Genomic DNA, 11,691 nt, shown 5'->3' on the forward strand with positions numbered 1-11,691 from the left:
GACAAATGCTATGAAGCCTTGGGTTGGAAGACTGCAGTTTTTTCATTATTATTCTTTTTTTTAGAAAGCTTACCACTTATTGCCCCTAAATAGCAAAGTAATTTTCGACTAGTGATAGTTTATCCACGTCCCAGGAAAGAGTGATATATAGCAGATAGGACAAGAGGAAACAATTGTCCGGTACAAAAATATTCCTTGCATGAAAGCCATTCTGCAAAGTTCACAAAGGTAATTGCTTATGCTTTGTTTGATGATAGGTAGGCAGGACCTGCATAAATCAAAGTACTGGAATGCATTGATTATGCTGAGTCAAAAGAAGACATTTTCATCCCAAATGTGCCCTTTGCCATCACACCCAAAAGGGGACTCAAGAGACAATGATTATGGGGAAATAGGTTTTTATTTATTAAATGTAACAAGATTAGAGGATCTGCGAGCAAACCTAATTAACCAGATTAACCAAATCAAATTTATCCAGGCAGGTGAATTATGCAATAAAGGTGGTGGGGGTTTGCTTCTATCCCTCTTTTCCCCTGGGTATTTTGACAGCTGCACACTGTGGCCAAACCTTCTGCAGCAAGGTTTGGAAAGAATTCTCTCTCCCTGGCATGCACACAATGGCCCTGTCAGCCAGTGTTCACTCAGGTGTGTGTGCCAGACCTAAAGGGCACCTTCCAGGACTCCACCTCACCAGGCAGAGCCCATGGAAGGGGACTTAAGGATGCCCTTAAACCAATGATGTCTTAGGTGTTAAAGCAACCATTTCTTAAATAATCTCACCTGCCCAGACTAAATTGGGCCAAATTAAGAAACAAAATGTAGCTCCAGTCACACAGAAAATGCCCAACAGTGTGAAGTAGATAAAAGACAGGAGTCCCAAGGGCCAAACAGGGGCTCCCACCCTTAAAAAGTGACCACCAGAGCTCATAATGTACATGCATGCATATATACATCATTTTATTCATATGCTACCTTTCCATAGTTCAAATCATGCTCAAGGCAGCTTACAACAGAAACAAATACATAATTACAAGCATAGCCAAAGTAGTCATAAACAATAAATAAAGTATCAAAATGGAAATTGGACAATTGGAAAAAGAGCTGCAGGTTGGGGAACAGGTCTTCCAGGACTCACAGCCAAGATGTAAAGGGTGGGAGCGTAAGTGCAGCTGACTTAACTAGCCTGGCCTGTACCTCTTCTTTCATTGGGTTGGTTTGCCCACATGCCTCTCTGTTTCCTCCCCCAGCTGTACCACTCTCTTTTTCTTCCGGGGAGGGGGAGAGGTGTGGCAGACTTGACACACCACACACTGATGGGGAATGGCATTTGTCAAAAGATGCAAAGGTGCTCACAAGAAGATGAGTGTTGGGGAGAAATGTGTCACAATTACTGAGCAAACGAGGCCCGCTTCACGCATATGTAGTTAACAGGTTAGCACATAGTGTGCACATTATTAACAGGTTAGCACACTTAGAAATGTACATCTCATTGAAAGTTTGCAGTTTGATCCGTTTTTGTGACCAGAGGGTCAAGTGACCTTTGTGGCTAGGAATGCCTTCTACCAGCTTTCACTGGTATACCAGCTACAACCATTCCTGGACTAGGATAGCCTGACCACGGTGGTCCATACATTGGTAACCTCCAGACTCTATTACTCTAACACACTTTTTGTGAGGCTTCCTTTAAATCTGGAGCTTAAAGAAGCTCAAAAATGGAATAAAAACAACAGTGTATCAAGGCTGTGAACAGGACTGGATAAAGCGCTACAGACTACTAAGGTGAATAATAATAATAATAATAATAATAATAATAATAATAATAATAATAATAATTTATTATTTATACCCCGCCCATCTGGCTGGGCCTCCCCAGCCACTCTGGGCGGCTTCCATAGAAAGCAAAAATACAGTAAAATATCACACGTTAAAAACTTCCCTGAACAGGGCTGCCTTAAGATGTCTTCTGAATGTCAGGTAGTTGTTTATCGCTTTGACATCTGCTGGAAGGGAGTTCCACAGGGCGGGCGCCACTACTGAGAAGGCCCTCTGCCTGGTTCCCTGTAGCTTTGCTTCTCGCAATGAGGGAACCACCAGAAGGCCCTCGGCGCTGGACCTCAGTGTCCGGGCAGAATGATGGGGGTGGAGACGCTCCTTCAGGTATACTGGACCGAGGCTATTTAGGGCTTTAAAGGTCAGCACCAACAAGGTGAATAGTCTTCATGTGGCTTTTTTGCACCCTTTAGAGTCTACTTTTCTTGCTGAATATGGAACCTCAAAGCTTCAGTGAAGCACTAATTTTTAAACTAGGTATGTCAAAATTCTATGATGTGGAAGAGCAGCTATTCAAGCTCATTATGCTTTGAGGAACAATATGCCAGACAAAATGCATTTTTTTTAAAAAAATAATCAAATGTTAACAGAGAACAAAAGTTGTCCAATTGGCATCTGCTTATCCAAATAATTGTAAGCAGCTTCTTGGGGAATATACAAAGCAGGTATAATAAAGCAGGATAAATGTCAATGATCCACTGTTGGTGTTATTCATTGATCTGGGAGGTTTAGCTAACTTTTCAGTGTGTGTGTGTAGAGAATCACAGGGCTGTGTTGCCTTGCCCTGCCCCCCTGCTTGCCACAATGGGCTCTGATGTAAACACATGGAGCTTACCTCGGCAGGTACTTAAAGCCCCTTCTGACATGCTCTGAACACTTGGATGGTGGGGCATGCGACCACTGGAGTAGAGCTAATACATGTAGTTCCCTCCCCACTTCCAATGTGGGACAGCGGTGTTTGCCTGAATGCCCCTATACTGTGATGGCCTGGGACTCGGACTCGGAACCAGAGAAATCTCAGTCCACACTGGATCCTCTGCCTCAGGCAGCATCTGAACTAAGTCTGGGGCCTGATTCTGAAGAGCCCCAGTCTGCACAGGTTCCCCTGCAACAAGCACCAGCTGGGCCGAGTCAGGGGCCTGAGCCTGCCCTGGCTCCAGATGCAGGGATGACCTCGTTGCCCTCAGCTGGGCAATCACTTACAGCTGCTCCACTACCAGTTGCGTCAGGAGAGGTTGAGGCAGCCTCTGGGTCTAGTAACCCACCAACATCTCCCGAGCTGCAGAGACTAAGGTTTGAGAGAAGGAGAGACCTGAGTACTCGCAGGGAGAGTGCTCGCCTTCGGGTGAGACAGGGAGGTGAGTCACTGGTGGATCAGAACTGGCTGTTACCCCAATGATAAAAGGCTGTCGGACCCCACCCCAGGTTGTGGGAGCAACATTGCTGTGCCTGACCTAGCCTGGTTTCCTGCCTTGGCCCTGTCAGACTGACTCCTCGTGGAATTCTTGGATTCGGGACTGGACCTGGACTGCATTGCTCGGGTTAACCCCCAGGCCCAGCACATATACTCACACCACTCTAGCAAAAGATATTGATGCACAGGTTCAGACTCGTGGACAGGAAGAGGCTAAAAATGTTTTGGGAAAACTTAATTGCATCTGGCATACGCACTGCGAAACAACCAATTAGCGCTATCAGCTCTGTAAAGGGAAGGGAAGCTGAATCCAACATCCGTGTCTCCCTCTCCTCCTCCACAGCTTTAAGAGCTGATAGCACTGATGCCTGATGGAACGAGAGGGAGGGGCAGTGTTCTTCAGAAGCAACTTTCCCCATTGATCTAGTAGGTGAACCATGGCCTTTTCAAGCATGTCATTATAAGATAGCAAGCATACATCAAAGCTGTGACTCACCTCTCATTTTGGATGAAAGATGAAAACTAAAGTGCACTAAGTGCATCACTATTACAGGTTTAAAACAGAAGAAAACCCACAAACAGCCTCAAAGACCTATTGATTATCAGGCCTGTTGGTTTTGCAACACACTGATGCAACGTAGCACCTTGGGGAACGTTTTTTGGCTGAAGTGAGAGGAGCCAATGCTCTGAATGAATAAACCATGGGTAGGCAAACTAAAGCCCGGGGGCCAGATCAGGCCCAATTGCTTTCTAAATCCGGCCCACGGACGGTCCGGGAATCAGCTTGCTTTTATATGAGTAGAATGTGTCCTTTTATTTAAAATGCATCTCTGGGTTATCTCTGAGTACTTTGGCTATGCTTGTAATTATGTATTTGTTTCTGTTGTAAGCTGCCTTGAGCATGATTTGCCTGGTGGTTTTACCTTTGAATGTGTGCTTTTACAGTGGTACCTCAGGTTACATACGCTTCAGGTTACACACTCCGCTAACCCAGAAATAGTGCTTCAGGTTAAGAACTTTGCTTCAGGATAAGAACAAAAATCGGGATCTGGCAGTGTGGCAGCAGCAGGAGGCCCCATTAGCTAAAGTAGTCTTCAGGTTAAGAACAGTTTCAGGTTAAGAATGGACCTCCGGAACGAATTAAGTACTTAACTTGAGGTACCACTGTATTTAAAATGAGTCTCCGGGTTATTTGTGGGGCATAGGAATTCGTTCATATATTTTTTTCCAAAATATAGTCAGGTTCCCCACAAAGTCTGAGGGACAGTGGACCGGACCCCTGCTTAAAAAGTTTGCTGACCCCTGGAATAAACAAACTGGTAAGAGGCAAGTCAAAATTAAAGTACTCGCACAGGGTTTCCACCAACGTGGTTTGTTAGGGTGAATCCCGCCCAATGACTTTGTGATCTAAACATGCTGCAATGGGTGTGGTTGCATGGATATGTTTCTCTTGTCAAAGGATGTAGAGGCAGAATCTTGCCACGCTATCAGAATCCACAACTGAATGGGGTTAATGCTTCTTTATAAAGGGTCCATCCTTCTTTATTTCTGAATGAAGGTTCAAAATAGAAATGAGCAGTTATGGAGTTGCATTGTCTAAGCATAGCTTTGCATATCAAGCCAACCTTACGCGCCTTTGCTGAACTCTTGGTAGCTGAACGGAAAATATATTGCCATCAAATATTTATGAGTCCGGTTGAAAAACGAAGCCCATTTTAGTAAATAAAAAAAAATATGCTCAGCACACCAAAAGTGACATTTATATTAGATCTACTTAATATACATTGATTGGATGAAAACACATCTTTATGAATAAAAGTGCCTGGTTTAAGGAAATGAGACACCATCAGTTTCAGTGGCAGAACAGCAAACAAAAACAAACAAAAAACAAAAAAGAGGCAAAGGATTGAATTTGTTTTATATGCAGGGGATTTAGCAAGGAGGCATTGATGTAAACTATGCCTAGGAAGAAGTAACTTCTAAAATTCATTTCAGCAGTTAACTTTATTCCAGACATGGCAGGAATATCTACAAGAGTGGGGCTCTGTTTCTTCAGAAATATGTGAGTTTACTTATTCTCTTTATTAGTGATCTATCTGGCAGAGTTGTACATAATTTAATCCCATCAAAAAACTATTTTATGTGTATGTGGATTTATGTATTTGATAAACATACATCTATAATAACACTTTTTAAATAAATAAAAAATCATATTTAGGCAGTAGTATAATCTCAACATTTCTCAAGCAATCATCAAATTTATTATCCATCCTACAGCAGGAGGGCCCAGGGCAAGTGATGACAATTTAGAATTAAAAATTAAAAACAGTCAAAACAAATTACTGTCACAGGAATAGGGTGGGTCCTTCTTGGCAACTTAAAAGGCCATTAATAGTCCCATTTGGCAGGCAAAAAATTGAGGCTGAGATAGCTTGATATGCCCAAGGCCACAGTCCAGACTACAACACCTTTGTATACAGCAGGGATGTCCAACAGGTCAATCGCGATCCCGGGAGGTTTTGTTAGATCACGGTCGATCACTGGGTCCCTTTCCTTAGCGTTGGTTAAACTGAATCCAGTCCCTCCTCCTTGCCGCACAATCTGCAGAACGGAAGACAGAGTTTAGTCAGCAAGGCTGTTTGTTTCCCCAGCAATTTTTTTGGCAAGTGGCTGTTCCTTTCTCTCCCCCAGAACCCAGAAACCACCTCCCTCAAAAAAGCTCAACAACTTTGACCTGAACCCCACAGTTTTTAATTCTGTAAGTAGATCTCAGTCTCGGGATACCCCTAGTATACCCCTAGTATACAGCATATGCATGCAAATAGTGTAGAAGTACAATGAGGTGGGCTCTTCCAATATGTTTCAGGATCCTGAACAGACCCTGAAAAGGGTGGAGTTGTTTCTTCAGGTATGCTCAGCTAAGCCATGAGGCCCTTAAAGTAGATTGTGTTGTGTTCCCTGTATTTTGATCCCATCCAAAGAACACTGTGTATCAATTGCAGCTTTTGTAGCTCTTGAACTGCCTTAAAAATATATATAGAATACACTGCACTGATCCGCTGTAGATGTTGCACATAAATGGATGGCAGTGGCCATTTTTTTATCTTTGAAAGAAGGCACTGTCACATAATGAACACAACCAGGTTGAAAAGAATACCCAGGCCATGAACTTGATAGAGCAAGGTGTGCGATTCCATTTATTACGAGAGAACTCACTTCGGCAGATCCCACTGGTGTCACTTCTATCTTGTCAGGATTTTCTATCAACCTTTTCTTATTTATCCCGCCAATGATCGCATCCTGAGGTTTGGGGGGGGGAGTGGGGGGGGAGAATAGGCTAATGTGAGACCCTTCTAAGACCTGGATTCAGCAAGTGTTAAAATATGAGCCAGTCTAGCTTCCTGATGAGGTGATCGCCTGGGTGATGAGCCATTATTGGGAACAAAAAGGAAGAGGCTCTGTGCAAGATGGCAAGTGGGCGGGGCTCCCTTCCTCAACAAACAAAGCCAGGGTTGAGAGCAGAGATTGTGGGAGTACTGTGAGCCAGAGTAAAAGCAGCGAGCTGGAAAGAGACAGATAGAAATTTGAATTCAAGTTTTTAAAATTTCTATCTGGTCTTGTTAAGGCTTACTGGGAAATGATATATAATGAATTGAAAAGGATTATTTAAAATAACCTTTGTAAAAAAACAACAACCCCAGAAGCTTTTCTTTTGGGAGTTATAGGGACGGAACTACCTAAAGTATATAGAAATTTATTTATGTATGCAACTACAGCAGCAAGAATATTACTCACCCAAAAATGGAAAGAAGCAGAAGTCTCAGCAAAGGAAGAATGGATATAAAAACTTATGGAATATGCAGAAATGGTGAAACTTACTGGAAGAATAAGATAGCAAGATAATAAACTTTTTATAAAAGAATGGAAATGGTTTATTGAATATTTACAGATAAATTGCAAAAACATTGACAAGATTACTGTAATAACTTGCCATTTCATAAGAGTGTATATTTAAAGTAGGTAATTAAATGAGCAAATTAAATGAATGTGGATATGCAGATGATATTAAAAAAATAAATTTAAGGAACTGTAGAAAGAGGGGGAAGGAAGTCAGACCTTGAAATGTTAAAATGATTGTAAAATTCATGAAATGTATAAATATCAAAAGTATATTTTTTTTTTTAAAAAAAGAAATTTGAATCCAAGGCTGAGGCTGTGGCAGAAATAAGACCCCTTTGGGGTATTAATGCTGTGAATCCCTCCACCGCAGGCTCAGGTTGTACATATATGTAAATAAACCATATATCATAAAGACACCACAGTCTCCGCTGTGCCCCATTCCAAAAGGAAACACGAACCCTGGGTAAACCCGGAACCCCTAGAATCTTACATCACTCAGAGATTAGGGAGGCTTGCAACAATAGTATTAAGACAGGAGTTTGAGGAATCCATTGTTTCTCATATCACCCAGCAGCTGCATGTAGATAGCAAGGGAGGCAGTGGAAGACAGGGGTATCTGGTGTGCTCTGGTCCATGGGGTCACGAAGAGTTGGACCCAACTAAACAACTAAACAACAACAACATCTGTAGCAGCCTTTGACAATGGCCATGCTTGCTGGAGCTGATGGGAGATGTAGTCCAAACATCTGGAGTGCAACAAATTGGCAAAGGCTAGTCTATATAATAGACTGGACACAAAGGGAAAATTCATCTGTGACATGGAGATTTAGCATAATTTTCTACCCCCTGTTTTTGATCATAAGAAGAACCTGCTGGAAACCCATAGACAGGACCCAAGCACAAAAGCCCCTTCGTCTCCTGTGGTTTCCAGCAACTGGTATTCAGGAGCACTGCTGCCACCAAACATGGAAGAAAAGGACAGCCATCATATTCCATGTTTTGTCAGCGTTGGCTACTCAATTCTAACTCAGAGTAATTTATTTTTTATTTTTTTGCTTTCCATGTACAGACAGATAAAACTCAAAGGACACCAGTGCACCATCAAGGTTAATGATGGCATCCATTGTGCTCTTGGTTTTAAAAACGAATATGCAAATCTATCTGACTCGGCTTAGCTCCCCTTCTCCCCTGTGCTTCTGACTGGCTTAGCTGTCCTCAGAGTATGTTTTATTCAGGAGAACAAAACATGCTGGAACCTGAGACTTTGGTGAATAATAAATTGACTTTGCCTTGGCCTTTTAGCTCATTATGAATCTTTTAAAAGGTTAGTGTTCTTTTCTTGTCTCCAGCTGCAGCGTTTTGCTATTTTTTTTCTTTTCTGAAGCTGAGATTTGATACAGAATTGCATAGTGTAAGTTGGAGCATCTTTTATAAGATCTGGAAAGTGCCGCCTGTTTATTAAGCCAACATTGAAGGAGGTTGGATTATAACATTTTCATAGCCATTTTTCTACTTTATATTTTGTTTCTGCATCACTAACTGATCTGAGCCATAAGATCAGGATATTTTTGTGTGTGTATTTGTGTTTTTAATTGTAACTCCTGCCACTTGGTATTAATCAGATTGCCATCTTCACATCCCCACCATCACAGGGGCAGACAATTCAAATGTACCAAAAGGTTTAGTGCACAGAGGGGCAACTGACAAGGTGATGTCCAGATATGCTCTTCTGGCCCATGTTTTCCAGACTACTATGCTAGAAACAAAGTGATTTTATGTCCACAGCGGCATGTAAAAGGAGCGAAGGAAATACCCCATATTAGAAAGTAAAACAGATATGGTAAAATCAGAAACCAACAGAGGGAGAAGACAGATTTTAAAAAGCAACAAATAAACATATCTGAAGTTGAAAATTGTTTTCTGCCCAAGGACTACATTTGCTCATGGGCAACTTTCCAGAGGTGGGTGGATTCAGAGGTAAAAATAGATGGGAGCAATGGATATGGCTCTTAATTTTAATTTTTAATTTTTACAGTAGGCTATGTTCCAGCCACAGAAGGTCAAAGGCTTCTGCATGCCTGCAGGCAGACACATCTCTCCATTCTTCATTCAGGCAAGCAAGAGTTTTTATCACATCTTAAAGATGCTTTCGAACCAGGCAAAAGCACTTGAGGGCTATTGAGGAATGTAGCGTAGGGGAAAGTTTGGGGTGGCTTGGGTGATATGTGTGTGACCTGGGGGGCCGGCAGAGAGGCCTGGAGGGTCACAGCTGAACCCCAGTCCTGAGGGTTCTTGACCCCTTCATTATAGTTACAGTCATACCTCGTGTTGCGTCCGCTTCATGTTGCGTCTTTTCGTGTTATGTCCCGCGGCAATCTGGAAGTACTGGAACGGGTTACTTCCGGGTTTCACCACTCGCACATGTGCAGAAGTGCTAAATCATGCCACGCACCTGCACAGATGCAGCGCTTTGAGTTGTGGGCATTTCATGTTACGGACGGGCCTCCAGAACGGATCTGTCCATAACACGAGGTACCACTGTCCTAGAAAAACATGTCTGACGAATAACAGATAAACAGACAATATGAACATTCTGAGCTGTCAACAGGATCCTAGTATCACATCGATCCTGTTTCAGAGCATATATACAGCCTCTGCACACATCACACTGGTGAGGGGAGGCCCTGCAAATGAAAATGTGTGCTGGAAATGAACCTCCAGGCATGACCCAGTTGCCCAAACTATGCACAACTGGTCTGAAAATAACATATTAATGTGAAAACCAGCTGTTGTGGAACAGTGTACTCGGGGTTTGGCTATTCACCCCCCCACACACACATCCTAAATAGTTCATCATATCCCTAGTCATAAAGCAGTGGTTTTTCTGGCATGGAGCAGAACACATATCTTAAGTACTAAAAACAGATGGCTGCTATAAAACTTATATGTCCCTTAGCACATATGCAACCAGCTTGTGGCACTCAGTTCAGGCCTGAATTCCCAGGCACAGTCCCACCTGCCTTTTCAGCACTGTTTTGTTGCCTATGTCCTCCCTGGCTCATCCAACAAACCACGAGGATGTGGCAGACTGCAGACCGCATGTGTACTGAGGGGGTATACTGTGCCCTATGAGTGTGGGCACCAGGATGGCACTATCACAACTTTCCTTTTTTAATATAATTTTTTATTTATACTTTTCAGATTTATACATTTCATTAATTTTACAATCATTTTAACTGTTGGTCTCCCTGCCTTCTGGCCTACTAGTTCTGATGGGCACCAGCCACCACTGTATAGACCAGCCTTTCTCAACCTGTGGGTCCCCAGATGTTGTTGAACTACAACTCCCATCACCCCTAGCTAGCAAGGCCAGAGCTCAGGGATGATGGGAATTGTAGTCCAACAACATCTGGTGACCCACAGGTTGAGAACCGCTGGTATAGACCCTCGTATATCAGCAAGTATTAGGCAACTGCTGTGGGAACTTACTCGTACCACCATGTTTGTCAGCAGTTTTATATAGCAGCCTTGTAATTCATACAGATTTGTTGAAGGCTATGGATAATTAGTTCCCCTTGCTGATATGTTTGGCACATGAAAAAGCTATCCAAAGATTTTTAGATAAACAGTTTAAAGAAGTTCGTACACTCATTATAATCACAGGTGCTCCAAAAATATAAAACAAAACAGCCTGTAATTTCGCTGGAATGCTACCTTAATTGCACACTATGGCCAACTTCACATGTCTGGGTTTCCAGCGATCCAATTGTAAATTCCCTGGTGATTCCAGGTAAAATACTACCAGTGTCCTAGAGTGAGAGCCATTGAAGTCTGAGGAGAAAGTGGGGTGGAGTGATAAGAAACTGTGTTGAATTTCCTAGAGTTAAAAGTGAGGAGAAAGGGGGAAGAAACACAGACAACAGCACATCCATCATACATTTAAAGCACTCATACCATTTTAGAAGTCATGGAGAATCTTGGGAAGTGCAATTTGTGAAGGTTGCATGGGGCTGTAGGTCTGTGAGTTCAGCATCCTTAACAAATTACAGTTCCCAGGGTTCTCAGTGACTTTTAAAGTGATTTGAGGGTGCTTTAAATACAGGGCACAGATGTCAGCCACAACTGCACAGTCCCTGAATGTGTTACTTGCATGTGGAAGCCCCAAGCACTGATTATCCTATGTAAACAACAGGTCCAAGTGTCTCTATTTTCCTGGGATAGTCCTGGATTAACAGAAGCCATCCCAGTTTCTAATTTGATCCCGGAATGCCCCACTTTTCCTCAGGATGTCCCTATTTTCATCGGATAAATGTTGGAGGGTATAGGAGGGTAAATTTGCACTGGGTGGCTAGACTGCACCTTGTGTGCCTGTTCAGTCTGCTGTCCAGTTATAAATGGGTAACTCCAAGGGCCCTGCTCCCCCCTCTTACCATTCTGTATCTTTTAAGCTGTGCTTGGACTTTGCAGTCCTCCAAATAAGGAACCGTCTGCTGTAAAATAGGACTCCTAGCCACTCTAAATTGACATGATAGAATCAATGAGTGAGG

The sequence above is a fragment of the Podarcis erhardii genome (genome assembly GCF_964252035.2).
Source record: "Podarcis erhardii genome assembly, chromosome: 2".
Classification (NCBI taxonomy): Eukaryota; Metazoa; Chordata; class Lepidosauria; order Squamata; family Lacertidae; genus Podarcis; species Podarcis erhardii.